Genomic DNA, 16,653 nt, shown 5'->3' on the forward strand with positions numbered 1-16,653 from the left:
GAATATTTTTTAGTGGCACAGCTATGTACAGAAGTAGAACTTGCTCAAGTGGATTCATACAGTTATATAAGCATGTGGCTATAGTATAGTTTATTCATTTATATAGCACCAGCATATTCCCTAGCAATGTACCAATATTGTCATCACTCACTTCAGTCTTTGTCCCCTCCAGTACGCATCATCCTAATTCAAAATAAACTAATATGTATATTTTTTTGAGTTTGGGAGGAAAAAAGCAACAGAGCCCTTGTGCTACCCTATTGTTTGCCCTATAGTAACTTTCATATGGCAGTATATTGGTCAGAATATTCTGCCTCTCAGCCTGCTGCTTTTAAAGTCTGTGCCGCTCTGTGGCACTCCACCCTGGGTGACTGGAAAATCTGGATCCATTCCTGAGAAACTTCTGCCAGGTCTGGTCCAGCTTCTCCAGCCACCCGGGGCAGAGCAGCATGGACTCCAGAGGCAGAAGGCCTCTGATAAGCAGATTAGGGTTATGTTCACAAGAGCAAGAGCTTTATACACGGGCGGGAAAGTAGTCATCAGGGCGGCTCTCTGCCCGTGTCTAGTCACAGCGCTCTGCCTGTCAGCGCGCTCGGTGGGACTTCTATTAAAAAATATTCACTCTTTCAGTACTTAGCTGCTGCATGTCCTACAGGTGGTGAATTCTTTCCAGTCTGATACAGCGCTCTCAGCTGCCACTTCTGTCCGTGACAGGAACTGTTGAGAGCAGTACGAAATTCCCATAGAAAAGCTCTCCTGCTCTCCAAACTAGAAGGAATACACTACTTCCTGCAGGACATACAGCATCTGATAAGTACTGGAAGACTTGAGTTTTTTTTTAATAGAGGTAAATTACAAATCTCTGGCCCTTTGTAACACCAGATGATTTAAAAGAAGAAGAAGAAAAAATTGCTGAAGTACCCCTTTAAGTTGAATTTAATGTTTTTTTTTTATGTTAAAGATTATGGAGCTGGAAGCCCAAAACTTTTTGGGCCTTTTTCTTTATAGCATGTTATCTCCTCTATCTTTTTACACAATTTTTGTACTGAAATCATGGTAAAAATGAGTTTTAGATATACAGTATGCCTTATTATTTGATGCTGGTTAAGTTGAACTACATGGTTGTTGTCAGGAAATTATCTAGCCTTGTTCCCACCCCATCTGGGATTCTAGTGCTGCTGAGCGCTGCAGACTGACATACTCTCTAGTTTCACCCCTGGTTTGTTCTTTTGATTGTTCTGCTTTGCGCTATTGGTTTATCAGTACCAGACTGGCTTTGGGACCCAGACTTTTGACCATTCTATCCCTGATGGGCCCTGCAACTAGTTAGTGTAGGGAATGTCACCCAGTTGTGGACTGCCACTTAGGGCAAGTCATTAAGTAGACAGGGACAGTAGGCTGGGTTCTTTTCACGGCTCACCGTTGTTCTTTGACATTAAAGTTCATGGAGTTGCAAGCTCAGAGCTTAGTGGGCATTCCCTCTGAAGAATGTTGTCTCACCCTTCTTTGTAAACAGGGTTTCAACTTGAATTATGATTAAATGATTTTAAAATATGTTTCTTTGTATCTGGAGGTAGCTAAAGAGGGGTCCAAGGAAAAAACTATTTTTCCTCTATCCAGAGAAAGAAGGAGATCACAGGAAGTTCGACCTCTGTATTCACCGTATCCATCTCCGTATCGGGCCCCGGCTTCTGTATTTATGACTAGAGCTGCAGGAACGGCATGTGACCAAGGTCTCTATTAAATCCTATGGAGCTGACAGAAAGAGATTAGTACTCCGAAAGAATGCTGTACTCTGCTCTTTACGTCAGCTCCATAGGAATAAATAGAGCTGCGGGTCACGTGCAGTACTCGAAACTCTATTCACAATAGAGAATCCAGGCCCAATATGGAGATCAGCGGAGGATACAGTGATTGACGCCCCCCCCCCCCCCCCGGCCGCAATCCTACTTAGAGGAAAAGTTAATTTTTCCTGGAAAACCTCTTTAAGTTTACAGATGTGGTTGTTCTTTGATGTTAAGGCATGTGTAGCTGCAGTTTTAGTGCTCACTGGGCGTTCCCTATGAAACATCTTGCCACTCCCATCTTCATACACAGTGTTTGGCATTTGGGAACAGTGGCTGCATCTACCAGGTGAATTTAGGCTCGCATAGGAACTGTAGTTTCCATTTAATTTAACAGTATTTGCAAATGTTCTTTAGAACTTTCGCTAATACTTAATCAACTCTCATTTCGACAAGCAATTGATCATGGCATTAATGCTGAACCTAGCGAAACAGAATTGAGGAATGAGCCTATAAAAATGCAATCCAGCATGACTTTACAGGACTTCCAATACTGCGTTAAAAGTACAGTGGTGCATCTGTAGCTAACATAATATATTTTGCGAATCAGATTTTCATAACTTTGCACAGCGTGAATAATCCTCCACCTATATTACTTCAACTTATTTTTTCAAAATGTCATCTGATGTAGTCTATCCTACTAGGGCTCCCCATGAATATTGAAAGTTTTGAAGATAATAAGTAAAAGAAGTAAATAAAGATGCAATCGAATTCCTTTACCTCCTGGGTTGTTTTAAATGAGGATTTCCATTAGGGTGATAGATTAAATAAATTACCTAATACCTGAAGTGACTGCTATAGTATGACACACACACACACACACACACGCTAACTTAACTCCTTGATATAATTTAACTTCAAACAAACTAATATCTTTATCTTAACCTTTCCTTTTCATGTAGAATCTGTAGGCTAGATATAGTTAGGGTCCAATTACACTGAGCGATTTTTAACGATAAACGACTAACGGTAAATGATCGCAAATGAGATTGTTTAACGTTAACTTGACATCGTTCACCATATGACACAGAATGATAATCGTTAGTTATGACCGTTACTATGATCGTCATTGCGATCCCAGCATAACAATGGACAATGTGCAATTACACTGAACGATTAGTGAAAAAATGCGGAACTTGAGCGAACGAACATGGAATTACAGCGAACGATTAATGATAATTTTAGGTTCAGATCTAAATCAACGACCAACGGTATACAAAGATTTTTCAATCATTGCCTGTGTAATAGGGCCCTTACAATAATACAACTTTAAATGATGCAACATATACAGTAGATATGATGTTGCCATAAAGTGGTAAGTTAACACTGCACTATACAGCTGATATAATACCAAATCAATAGTACCAAATAAATAGATCTTTCTTACAGTGGTTGCTCACAAAAAAAACAAAAAAAACTTTCAAATCAGCGAGTGCCGGAGATTTGTAATTTACTTCTATAAAAAAAAATAAATAAAAAAAAAATCAAGTCTTCCAGTACTTATCAGCTGCTGTATGTCCTTCATGAAGGGGTGTATTCTTTCCAGTTTGGCAAAGTTCTCTCTGCTGCCACCTCTGTTCATGTCAGGAATTGTCCAGAGCAGTACCAAATGCCATAAAAACCCTCTCCTGCTTTCCAGACTGGAAAAAATACACTACTTCCTGTAGGACATACAGCGGCTGATAAGTACTAGAAGACTTGAGAATTTTTAATAGAAGTAAATTACAACACTTTCTGGCATCAGTTGATTTGAGAGATTTTTTTTGTGAACTACCCCTTTAAAGGTTCAGTCTAATGATCTAGCCCATTCACTAAACACAGTTTGGCTTACAGAGGTACAGTTTAATATGGGCAGTAAGGTTGTTGTGCATAAGAGACTGCGTGAAGGGTGGTATTAGGAGAACGGATTGAGATTAATGAAATGGGTAAAGGAGTATATGTTAAATAGGTTATCCAGCACCACTGACAGCACCACTCTTGTCTTTAGTTTGGGTGGAGTTTTACAACTAGGTTCAATTAAAGTCAAAAGAGCTTAATCACAAACCACACCTGAACTGGAGACAAGAGTCATGTTGTCTCTGGAAGAAAGTGGCCATGTTTTTCTAAGGCTGGATAACCCCTTTAGTGGTAGACCTACTTAAAATATAGTAATATGTGTAGAGTTTATCAAGTTGAAAACACATTAATCTAGCAAACGTGTCTCCTCCTGATATGTTGCTCTTCTCCTCCAATTGTTGACAGCTTGCTGTTTACGTTACTGACCACCACTCTGCTCGAAAAGCAGCATGTGGCTGATTGTGTGTGTATATTGTAGCTGTAAGAGAAACAGATCGCTGATCTCAGGGAGACCTGCCAAACAATAACACTGCCAGCTGCTAGTGAAAGCGCTCAATGCAGTGAAAAAAAAGGAGCATTGCCGCCTGGGAAATATGAATATGCAAAAGAAGAGCCCGTGGAGGCTCATTGAAGAGTCTCGAAACACAGGACTTTAGAATTTTTTTGGAGGGTGTCAGGGCAAATAAACAGTTCATTTACCTCATCATTAGTTTATTTTCCCTAAGTTGTAAGATAAATAACCACTGAGCCTTATTTAAAGCGACTCTGTACCCACAATCGGTCCCCCCCAAAGCGATTGTACCTTCACATAGCTGCTTTTATTTCCAAGATCTGTCCTGTGGTCCGTTCAGCAGGTGATGCAGTTATTTTCCTAAAAAACAACTTTTTAACTTGAAGCCCTGTGCCAAATGGCCATGGCCTAGAGTGTGTATGCATTAGGCTGGCACAACCTCTCTGTCCCTCCTCCCCGCCCTCTTCATCATTAGGAATGCTCCAGGCAGATTTTCTCCCATGCCAGTGGCATTCCTAATGATGAAGAGGGCAAGAAGGAGAGACAGAGGGATGGTGCAAAGTTTGGGCACAGATACTCTAGGCCACAGCCGTTTGACAAAGGGCTGCAAGTTTAAAAGTTGTTTTTTAGGACAATAACTGCATCACCTGCCGAACGGATCCCAGGACAGATCTTGGATTAAAAGAAGCTATCTGAAGGTACAAGTGTTTTTTTTTTGTTTTTTTTTTTGGGGGGGGGGGGCAGATTGTGGGTACATAGTCACTTTAACTAAAATATTAAGTGATCTTAGCAGCTTCTTTTTCTTTTCAACAAATGTCACAGCTTAGAAAAAAATAGGCAAATAATAATAATAATAATAATAATAATAATAATTCAATGTCACAATATAGACTAATATCAATAATAAGATTTGGAAGGCTCATGTACACAGAGTTAAAAGCATAAACCTTATGATCGATCCATACACCTCACATAAATAAAGTTTGTTTGTTTCATTTTAGCCAAAATAGACTTTTTAGTGTATGAAGTAAAGAGGAAAGATATAGCATCTGGGAAATATTGTAGTTATGATATCACATGTCGCTTTTTGGTGAATGATTGTTATTGAGCTGACAGCATACTGTGGTAGAGATCGGTTTTTACAATGGTATGTCTACATACTTTTTACCCTGGCATATCCTTAATTTCCTTTAAATGAAAAGTGTTAGCAAAGGATTTAGGGGTAGTGAGTTATGACTTAAAATAAGTCATCCGTGCAACCAGACAGTAGGGAAAGTTAATCTTAGGCTGGGCTTTATAGCTAGAGGTAGACAGAGCTCTAGTGAGACCACGTCTGGAATACTGTGTCCAGGTCTGGAGACCTCACTTACAAAAATATATTGATAATATACTGTAGAATTGGTCCAAAGACGGGCTAAAAAAAAAAAAAAACGGTAGACGGTGTGTAGCATAAAACCTGGAAAGACTTAAGGATCTAAATTTGTATAGTCTGGAGGAAAGAAAAGAAAGGGGGGCATGATTGAACTCTTTAAATATGTTAAATGGCCAAATAAGGTTCAGGAGGGAAAATATCAAAAGCAACACAAGAAAACAATAATTTATTGAAAAAGTAGTAGATGCTTGGAAAAAACTTCCAGCAGAAGTGGTTAGTAAATCTACACTAAGTGAATGTAATGTTGCCTGGGATAAGCATGTATCTATGCTAAGATGAAAACAAAAGGGAATAATATAGGGGTGGAAAAGATGGACCTTGTGGGCTTTTTCTGCTGAAATTCTTTTGTGTCATGCCTACAGGGATCTCAGAATGAATGATGGTCAAAATCAAGCACATTATAAGGCCCCTCCAAGGTGTTCACCAGAGCCAGCTGAAAGGCAGGATTGACTATGCTGCTGGGCACCCAGTTTACATCTATGGAATCAGGTGATAGAATTATGGTGCAAGACACATGATCACAACCACACCTTAAGGTCCTGAAACTTACAAATAATGAACTTGTTAAGGTCAGAACTTAGAGAGCATAAATGAACCAAATCAGCAAGTAAAAAGTTAACCCTAAGACATTCTAGATTCAGATAAGTAGAGCAATTAAAAATGCTATGCAGAGGTTGGCAGGGTATGGAATAGGCGAAGCTCACTCTAGTCTGGAGAGTGACAGCTTGCTCAGGCAATCACTGGCTGCAGGGCTGTCCCATCACAGTCAGTCACTGATTGGCTGAGTGGGCTTTCACTCTCTTCTCTGGAGTGACAGCCTTCTCAGCCAATCAGTAACTGACTGAGATCTGACAGCACAACAACAAGAGATTGGCTAAGCCGGCTGTCATTCCTTTCTGAAGAGTGACAGCCTGTTTAGCCAATTACTGGCTGAGGGCTGTGCCATCTCAGCTAGTATTTGACTGAGTGAGCTACAGGTGGCTGAAGACTCCCAAGACACAGAAGACACTGGGGGACAAAGATAGGTAAACTGTCCATTGATTTTAAAAAACTGAACATACTTTAGTTTAAAAGTGACTATGTTATATTTCTAAACACTAAAATCGTAGGATTGATTAATCTAGATGTGTGGAACTAAACTAGAACACTAGAAATTATAAAGCTTTTTAATGTATTTAATATTCAACTTTGTTGTCCATTTCTTGCACAATGTTCTACAATCCATAATCCCTAAACAGTAGGGATCATTAGCAACCAGCAAAGTCAAGTTGATCAGATAATAATGAGTGTTATTACAAAAATAGTGACTCTTTTTATGTGGCTTTCAAGTTCATTGGTAACATAAGAATGTTTGACCTTTCCTGAGAGTTTGGAGATTACATTATTTTCTACACTAAAAAAGTAATAAAAAAATAATTTTGGGACAAAGGTAATGTTCCTTTCTCCACTTCACTTTTAGAAGAGAGTTAGAATTTCTCAATTTTTGACATTATTTATTTTAAAAAAACTAATAAAATAACCTTTTGGACATGTTCCCAAATTTGAATTCAGAGAAAATGATGTTTGAAAGAAAATATGTTAACTTTGTTACACAGATTTTTCTTAAAATTTCTTTCAAATGGCAGTAACAGCGCTCTCCAATTATTTAATAGATTCTGCTACAGTGCAGGCTGCTATATCCTTTTTTAAGATAGCTTTTCAGCTCCTATATAGTGCACACCAATCACAAATAATGACAGTCTAACAATTGAAACCATTTTATAGCAAACCCACAGTTTAGAGATTTTCCAGTCAGAAACTGATCTGATATTGCCTTTTCTTTGTGTTTTTTTTTCTTTATTTTTTTGTGCCCCGCTCCCCCACCCCCACCCAGAAAAGGAAACGATTTACTGACTGTCCATTTCACACACTGTGACTGAAAACTGCAGCTTTTCAATTTGTATGCAATTTTTGTCATGATTACTGCTAACCGCTTAAGGTCCAGTGAATCGGAAGTTAAAGTGTCACTGTCGTAATAACTTTCAAAAACTAAATCAACAGTAGATGTTACATTAGATGATATACTAATAATTTTTTTTTAGTTATGAAACACACGGCACTTCCTGTTGTCTGACTCTTTTTTCTCAAAAAACAGGAAACAATCAGAAAACAGGAAGTCCTGTATATCCCAGGTCATCTGAGTCTTACAGAGAAAAGGTAGTCGTGATTGATGGACACATTGAGCCGTGACACTCTGTACTGGCCGGAATTCCTGTGTTAAGTCTGTTTTTTTCAGCCAGCACAAGTCAGAAAATCTGCCTTAGGAGACTGGACCTGTATTTCTGGCAAGTTCAGCTTTGTTTTACAGCATGATAACAACAAAAAATAATGAATGTATATTGCAAACATGCTTTATTTCACAACTACTGTTGAAAAGCATTACTAAGAGGAGGACTCATCCCATCCCAAACAAACAGTACCAGCAAATAGAAAATGAAATTGTGGCACTCACCTAATCTTTTCTTCAAGCTTTATTGTAGTTCACTAAAAATAAAAGTCACTAGGACGCGGGACAGGTGAGGGAGGATAAACAATGGTGCATACAGCGACTGCCGTTTCGTGCGCAGGTGCACTTTGTCACGGCTAACCATCCCAAACATACCTCTCTTAGGGCTAGAAAGAGTTTGCCTTGACACATATCTGTACAGAGTCCTGTTTCCAGGTCTTGTAACTACAGTCGAACGTTTTTCAATGGTCGAGTGCTCAACCCAAGTGATGAGCTCCATTGAAATCAATAGGAAACTTGAGTATTAAAGTAGGTGTCCCATGCTTAGGCAGAGGGCAACTTGTTAACCTACTGCATTTTTTGTTCTAAGTTTTATATATTTGGCTCTTTGAATTGATGTTTAAGCAAAATATTTTCTGCAGTTTCTGCAAAACACATTAGAACTCTGGCAGTATTTGCAGGCAATCGACTGCATCCTTCCAGAGTTTAAATGTGTTTTGGAGAATCCTATTGTATTTTTTTTGTTCTAATTTTTGTATATTTAATTTAAATATCCCTTTAAGTGACGAAAAAATTAAGGAATAGAAAAAAATGGCAATAGAGTTATGCAAGACACATGAGAACTATGGTGGTATGCAATCAATCGTTCTAATGTGTCTTGCAGAAAGATCTTGTAAAATGTGTCTTACACAGTATCCTAGGTTTCACAAGATGGGCAAGACACACTTTACAAGATGCAGCGTATATATATATATATATATATATATATATAACAGCCATACTTACCTGTCAGCACTCCTCCCAATGCCCTCTGGTCCCCCACTCAGTTAAATCCTGCTCAACCAAACAGTGTGCTGTCCCACTCACTGTAGCCAGTGATTGGCTGAGCAAGCTGTCAGTGAGCGAAAGCCTGGAGCTTGCACTGGAGGGCATTGGGAGGAGTGCAAATAGGAAAGTAAGGTTAGTCTATTCTTTCTTACTTTACCCTTAACAGTTTTGTAGCTCCGGTTGAATAATGGTGATGATGATGCTAGAACATTTCAAGGGACTCTGTACCCACAATCTGCCCCCTCCCCCCAAAACCACTTGTACCTTCGGATAGCTGCTTTTATTTAAAGATCTGTCCTGGGGTCCGTTCGGCAGATGATGCAGTTATTGTCCAAAAAACAACTTTTAATCCTACAGCGCTGTGTCTTATGGCCGGGGCTTACATTTGTATATGCATTAGGTTGGCACCACCTTTCCATCCTTCCTCCCCACCCTCCTCATCATTAGGAATGATCCAGGACCATTTACTGCTGTTTGAGCTTATGTATAATGTTCATTATACACACAGGTGGGGAATAGGAAGCAATCTGCCAGGAGCATTCCTAATGATGAGGAGGGCGGGGAGGAGGGACAGAGAGGTGGTGCCAGCCTAATGCATACACAATGTGAGCCCCGGACATTAGACACAGCGCTGCTGGATTAAAAGTTGTTTTTATGGCAATAACTGCATCCCCTGCCGAATGGACCCCAGGACAGATCTTGGATTAAAAGCAGATATCTGAAGGTACAAGTGGTTTGGGGGGGGGGGGGGGGAGATTGCGGGTACAGAGTCGCTTTAAGCACCCCGAGTGGTGCTCAGTCGAGCATCTAGCTCGAATGAGCGCCCTGGTGCTTTATCAAGCACTATACTTGGTTGAGCATACTCGCTCAACAGTAGTGAGATTTTTTTTTGTATGTGTGTTTCCGGCTATTTCAACAAGATCTTTTAATTTTACGTTTATAGATACCCAACAACATTTTTCTTTTTTCCCCTCCACATATTATATTATTCTAATTCAAATGCGTAAAATAAATTGAACCCTTCATATACTGTAGACACTTATGAATTACAGTATCTTGTTTCTCCAATTCAGAAGACATATAAACAACAAGTAGCAAATAAATAAACTAGGTAAACCGATGATATGTTTATGCACTTTCTAAAAATTTTCAGAGTCTTGTTTGTCTTGTATAACTTGACAATCCCTTGTAGTCTGTTAGTGTCTGGGCAGAGCATTTTGAACATTCAACATTTTGTCAACAATGTATGTCATAGTATACTATACAACTTAACTATGGCGAGTGTTAATGCTTCATAAATGAAAAAAAAAAATATCATTGTCATTATTTGCTTAAAAATCAAATATTGAGTTTTTGCAGCAATATTTGATTTTTTTTTTTTTTTTGCTAAAGCCAGAGGTGGATCTAAATTGAAGAAACATTGTGACAAACATAACTGTATCTCCTCTATATTGTATATTTTTCCCATGTTGCATAGATGTGTGAAAAAGTAACATAAAATAATTTTTGTTGTGCACTCTGAACAGTTTTTGTTCATGTCCAAATAGATTCTTTAATTCAACTCTATGTATCAGGTAGGAATGAGAATATATGGAAAATTAAAATGGAAACAGGTCCTAAGAAAGGATGTTAGGAAATCTGCTGCAGATGAAGACCTCATACAACACAGACAGAAAATAGGAAAACCTTACAATGAGGAAAGATATTCAGCAACTCTTTATATTAAAAGGTATAAAAGCATGTGGATACAAAGCTTACCTGGCTTGGAGTCTAAAGTCTCTTACCCCCAGGACCACATCCTTCTGAGTAGACTCTAAATACCAACAGATGAATTAATACAAGTATGGGGACAAAGGAGGGAAAAAAAATATATATATGTACATATATATGCATTTCAGTTATCATTAAAATGTTAAATAAGATTTCCAGTGAAAATAAAAAATTACAGGCAGGCAGGGGTGTGCAGAAACATAATAAAGAAAGTATACTTACCCCTCCCACTGCCCCCATAGCGCCACTTTCACTCCTCTTCCTCTACATCACAGCCCCAACTCCTTCTGCTGCAACATCATGGATTGGCTGATGGATTACCCGCTTAGCCAGTCAGTGACTGCAATACTGTCCCACCCTAGTCATTAATTGGCCATAGTATTGTTTTTTTTCCCCCATGGACTTCTCGTTTAATGGCATGATAAAAAAATTAATTGACATGTAGGGGGATTAGTTAAAATGTTTGATTGTCCAGAGTTTCAGTGCTATGACTCCCATCAATGGCTGGATCGTCACCTTGCACTGTGTATGGCTCTGTCACACTGTCCGTGAGCGGGCAGCCCAAAGATGACACTCTGCATGCTGCCAACAAACACAGGCAGCACAAATCTATAGAGTCCAGACAACAATCCTATAGCCATAGCTAGGGGTCCAGTCTAGGGGGGGGGGGAGTGAGTCTCCAACCGATTATGTTACCCATAGGGAACCTCAGTAGATGACACTGCTGCTTTCCGAATAATAAAGGGTATTTTCTACTACTTTATTCATAGAGACTTTCTACATTTCACATATATAACCATTTAGAAATTAAAGGGGCTATCCAGCTTTGCAAAAACATAGCTGCCTTTTTCCAGAAACAGCATTACTCTCCTACAAAGCTTGCATGTGGTAGTGCAGCTCAATTCCACTAAAAGAGAATGGAACCAAGTTGTAATACCATAAACAACATAGAGGAAGCTGTGGCACGGTTTGTTTTCTATCCAGCTATTCATCCATTCTTCTATCTCTTTATCTCATGTCTATCTGTCTAATATCTATTGGGCAGCATGAGGACTGATGGTCAAAGACCAAATTAGGAACACCCGAAGGGTATATCCGCAATACTAATACTATCATATAGTAAAAATGCCACCATCTATACCCTAACATAGTAGATTATCCCCCCTTGTTCCTCCATATAGAAGATAGACCCTTATTGTACACCCCCATATAGTAGTGAGGCCACATTGTACCTTCATGTTGAAATTCAGCTTCTCTGTGCATCCATGTGGTAGTTAGGCCTTCTGTCCCCCAATATAGTAATTATTTCCCTCTGCTTCCATGTAGTAGTAGTTAGGGCCCTCTGTGCCCTCACATACAAGTTAGACTCCCCTCTGTGCATCTATCTATTATTTAGACCTCTCTGTGCAGGCAATCCCCCCCCCCCCCCAAAAAAAAGGGAGTATTCTAGGCATGCCCTCCAGCACCATCTCATGTAGGTAATCCCCCTGGTATATATTCCCCATGCAGCCACCACCTTCCCAAGCAGTAATCTTCCTGGTAATCCTCCTGGTGGTTAGAGACCACCACCACCACTGTGAGTAGACTGTACCTCCAGATTAGGTACCCCCTTTTCAGTTAACCAGCACACCCCATACCCGACCTCCATAGATAACATCCTTACCAGGAGTTAGCCCCACCCTTTTACATAGGTCTCCTCCTCTATAACTAAAGAAAAAAGCCATACTTACCTGCTGTGTGGTTGCAGTACTGTAGTCTTCTCATGTCAACTTTCTCCCTGCTCTGTGAGCGCACAAGTGACATCACTCATGTCCCACTGCTCTAAGGGAGGGAACAGCCTCTTGTGGCCACAACAGTGATTGGCAGGGTTGAGAGCCAATGCTCTTCTCGCCTTGTCAATCACCCTGCTGCATTCAACTGTATGTTCTCCTCGCATACAAGCACATGCAGCTAAATGGCCAGACACAACATTCGGTAGCCGTGTGGGCTCCCCAGGAGCACTGGTTGCTGGCCAGGGGCCACCTAAAGCCAATGGACATTTGTTAAGTCTGCCTGCAAAAGCAATAGATTTTGCGGACAGCATTAACTGGCCAAATCTTCAGTGGGCCCCCTGCCTGTGTGGGCCTGGGAACAGCTGACCCCTCTGTCCCCACCAAATTACGCTGCTGAGACTATATAATGGAAGTCCTAATTTTATTTTATTTTTTTGTGGTCTGGGCTGCAGGCAAATTCCATGGCATCCCATAGACTTGAATAGGCCTATATACTGGCCACAATTTCAGGCAGTAATCGCATATAACATTTTTAATTGTTCTTGTCATGACAAGTACTTTTTTTTTTTTCTTTTACATCTGAGAGAGATATGTCCTAAGTTTTTTTTGGTCATGAACTGAGTGTTTAGACTGCTACGGATCAAGAGAATGAGCTGGAAGAGATGTGTGCTGCTGTGCGCTCCTCTCACCGCTCTGTGTCTGAGTGTGCAAGACGGCTCATGATGTGGCTGTACTGTTCACGTGACACAGAGTCGGGAGAGAACACACTGATTCCTTTCTCATTCTTCTGTTTCAGTCGTGATCTGAACATTCTGAACACACCCCAATCGATCAAAAGGTTTTATTAGAGATGAGTGAAGCAGGATTCATTTAGCTTTGTGTGTAGTGGTTGAATGCCGCAGTCTGCCCGCTCCATGAAGAGGATGGATACAGGTGATCCTTGGTCTGTATCCACCCTATTCATGGAGCTGGCAGACCGCAGGATTCAAATGCTGATCATTTAGCTTCATATGAAGAAAAACAAATTGCGCTATGCTCATCTCTATATATCTCTAATATATCTCTATGACATATTAAAAGTTTTTTTTTTTTTTTTAGTAACAGCTGAACATTGATTTATACACATGTACATACACACAGATCTGCACATTACACAGGTAATTACATGCACACACTCACATACCTTAAGAATTAGTGCACATAAAGTACATACATATTACACCCAAACATGCACAATACAATCATCATTGTACACAGATATAAACAGATGCACATTTTGTATATACATAAATAATACACACACACACAGATTAACAATACACACACTCACATAAATACTATACTGTATGTACAGGCAGACACACAGCTATGAAATCATAGATACCTGTCAAAAGTTTTGATCGGTCTAGGTTTTAATGTTAAGACCCGTACCGATCGTCAGAACGAGTGGGGAGAGGACCACACTTAAAGTGACTGTACTAACAGGCCCAGGCAGAAGCACCCTTAGTGGGAAGAAACCCTAGCCCCTCTATGATAGGGTTCCATTGATTCTAATGGAGTCACGTCATGGAGGGGCTGGGGTTTCATCCCACTGGAGGTGGGTCGGCCCGCCTCCAGTGCTTCAGCCTGGGCCTGGTGGTACAGTCACTTTAACGAGTGGGGTGAAGATCGCACATTCTCTCCCCACTCTGTGTCAGCATAATCAGTTGGGCTCTATAGACTTACATTATGAGCCCCACTGATCACGTGACACAGAGCCAGGAGAGGACAGCGCTTAGTGCAGTCTCCTCCCAGTTTTTTCTCCCAATCGGTATGGGACCCGGACAAATCTAGACTTTTGACATGTCTATCACATATCAAAAGTTTTCTATAATGGCGTCCCTCCAACTCCCCTCCTTTTGTGTCCCAACTGCCAGCAGCACATAAAGTAGATAGTGGCAGGCTAGGAGGATGTGGTGGAGCAGCCAGGGTTAGAGGGGAAGGGCTGCACTGATTCTGTACACTACATGCTGTTGCCAGTCACTCTGGTCATTTCCTACTGTATACAATAAGATGAAACCCCAGGTTACTATATAGAGACAGTGAGTGACCAGGTGACTAGAGTGTACAGCAGCATATAGTTTGTAGCAATGCTGGAGGAATTTGTTGGGTCTGGAGCTGCTAAACAGCAAGCCTAGTGTTCAGGGCCCACTGGGGAGGTGGCCTAGTGTGAGCATGCCCAGGAAACATATACCTCAGGCAATGAGAGAGAACAGATATATAGTCAGTGCATGGGGTAGAAGAACTGCAGTATAGAATAAAATAAATATCATACAGGGGACCAGTAGGGCAAAAAAGGAATTGTAGTCATCCAATCGTATAAAAGTATTTATGTGACCTGTTTAGTAATAGATGGCCAACTAGAAGGAAGATTTGCGATCATAAAATGATACATGCATGACCAAATAAAATGCTAGTATAATATGAAGAACTATTGCTATGTACCAAATATATGACTCAATATTGAATATTGCATATGCAGAGATGAACATAAAAATCTCAATGACCATATTCAAACTTATTACGTGGAGATAAGAGAGCAATAAAACACTGGAATGCTCGTTATTCCTGTTAAGTATTTTTCGATACTCGATTCTTGATTAGAAACCTTATTATGGTAAATTAGAGAATCAAGCATTTATTTTAGGATCCCCTTTTATGCAGAGGGGAGAGTGGTCCACCTTAAACATTCAGAAATTATGGAAACATCATAAAAATGGAATGGGAACAGCCGGGGGAGCATGCATTGATGCATTAAGCCTTCCAGGCCATTGTATTAGCTGTACTAGTTGTATACTGGACCACTTTCAGACTGAATAGACCATCTAATACTGGTATATTTTACAATATGTCACTATAGGTATTAGTATTCCATATAGTACTGGTATATTTATGTAATATATTTGTTTTTTGGTGTGATACTGATATTACTAGTTCTGAAAAGGGCTTTTGAGTGTTTGTTAGCTAGTCACCTACCTAAATATCACAGCTCTCTCTCTCAGCTAACAGAACACAAGTGAATCAAGCATCAGGTGATCTGGGTCTAAATACACCCCGGTCACCTGATACGGCTGGCAAATCACTTTTAGACCAGCAGCCAAGTGCGGCATAGCAGGATATGCCATGGGAGGAGACTTGATATTTTTTAATGTGTATCATGCAGTAGAGTATTGATTTCTTTCTAACACCCCGATACTAAAGCAAATAGTACACTTTAATCCCCCCCCCAAAAAAGCATAAAGTTGTACAAAGGAGACCAATAAAATTGCACTGCCCATGCAACAGAGCAAGTTATCTTAAAGTGTCACTGTCATTATAACTTTCAAAATCTAAATCAACAGTAGATGTGAAATAAAGTAAGTTTACCATATACATTCATTTTTTCCTATCATGCTGTAAAACAAAGCTGAACTTACCAGAAATCCAGGTCCAGTCTCCTGAAGGCAGATTTTTAGACTTGTGCTGGTTGAAAAAAAAAAAAAAACAGACTAAACACAGGAATTCCAGCCAGTACAGAGAGTCACGGCTCAATGTGTCCATCAGTCACATGACTGCCTTCTCTCGGTGAGCGCTCAGATGGCCTGGGATACACACGACTTCCTTTTTACTGTTTCCTGTTTTTTGAGGGGAAAACAAATCAGACAACAGGACGTGCCATTCTCCATGATAACAAAAACATAAAAATAAATAATAATAATAATGAATGTAAATTGCAAACTTGCTTTATATCACATCTTCTGCTGATTTAGATTTTGAAAGTTATAACAACAGTGACACTTTAAAGCAACTCTGAACCCACAATCTGACCCCCCCAAACCGCTTGTACCTTCGGATAGCTGCTTTTATTCCAAGATCTGTCCTGGGGTCCGTTCGGCAGGTGATGCAGTTATTTTCCTAAAAAAATACTTTTAAACTTGCAGCCTGTGCCAAACGGGAGTATCTGTGCAATAACTTTGCACAACCTCTATGTCCCTCCTCCTCCCCACCCTCTTCATCATAAGGAATGCTCCAGGCAGATTGCCTACTATTCCCCACCTGTTTAGCCCGGCACATGGGCTGGATCGTTAAGGACCTGTGCAATGTTCAGCATGGTGAAAATGTTTCAGTGGCATTCCTAATGCTGAAGAGGGTGGGGA

Source organism: Dendropsophus ebraccatus, chromosome 11, assembly GCF_027789765.1.
Source record: "Dendropsophus ebraccatus isolate aDenEbr1 chromosome 11, aDenEbr1.pat, whole genome shotgun sequence".
In the NCBI taxonomy this organism is placed as follows: Eukaryota; Metazoa; Chordata; class Amphibia; order Anura; family Hylidae; genus Dendropsophus; species Dendropsophus ebraccatus.